The 513-nt window shown below is 69.4% G+C and overlaps 1 protein-coding gene across 1 annotated transcript in view; it reads left to right on the forward strand.

The window, feature by feature from the left end:
- Positions 1 to 513, forward strand: part of BRD3 (bromodomain containing 3) — a 14,801-nt gene that overhangs the window by 227 nt on the left and 14,061 nt on the right. The gene's annotated exons all lie outside the window — the stretch shown is intronic.

Here is a 513-nt window from a genome sequence, read left to right on the forward strand (position 1 = left end):
TGCAGACCGGGTCGCTGCCCCGGGGCTGTGAGGTCGAGAAGCGCGGGCGCCACTCACTCCGGGAGGCCGTGGAGGAGGGGAGCCAGGCTCCCCGGGTGGTCGGGAGGTTGGCGTGCGTGTGAGAAGTGAGCCCTTTCCGCTCGGGGTGGCAGGGGCAGAGCGTAGGGTGCCAGCCAGTGTCTCGCAATCAGCGCGGGGACAGCCTCAGCTGGCGTGCCCGCAGTCGTGGCACAGACACGCCACACGGCCCATTGCAGGCTACCGACAGGGTGCTCACCAGCTCCGGGTTCCACCGAGTGTCACAGCCTGGCCGCCATCACAAACCCACAGCCGTTCTCGCGGTTACGGTAGAACCTCGCTCGCTCCAGGGTCTGCCTGGCAGGCTCGGCTCTGCGGGGTCGTCGCTCTCTGCCTGGGGATCGATCGCTCCCTAATCCTTTAGGGCCTGTAGGGTCGCCCGGCCCACTGCGGTGTGGGGTCGGCTCCGGCGGTGGGCAGTGAGCCAGGCCGGGT

The sequence above is a fragment of the Myotis davidii genome, unplaced genomic scaffold, assembly GCF_000327345.1.
Source record: "Myotis davidii unplaced genomic scaffold, ASM32734v1 scaffold609, whole genome shotgun sequence".
In the NCBI taxonomy this organism is placed as follows: Eukaryota; Metazoa; Chordata; class Mammalia; order Chiroptera; family Vespertilionidae; genus Myotis; species Myotis davidii.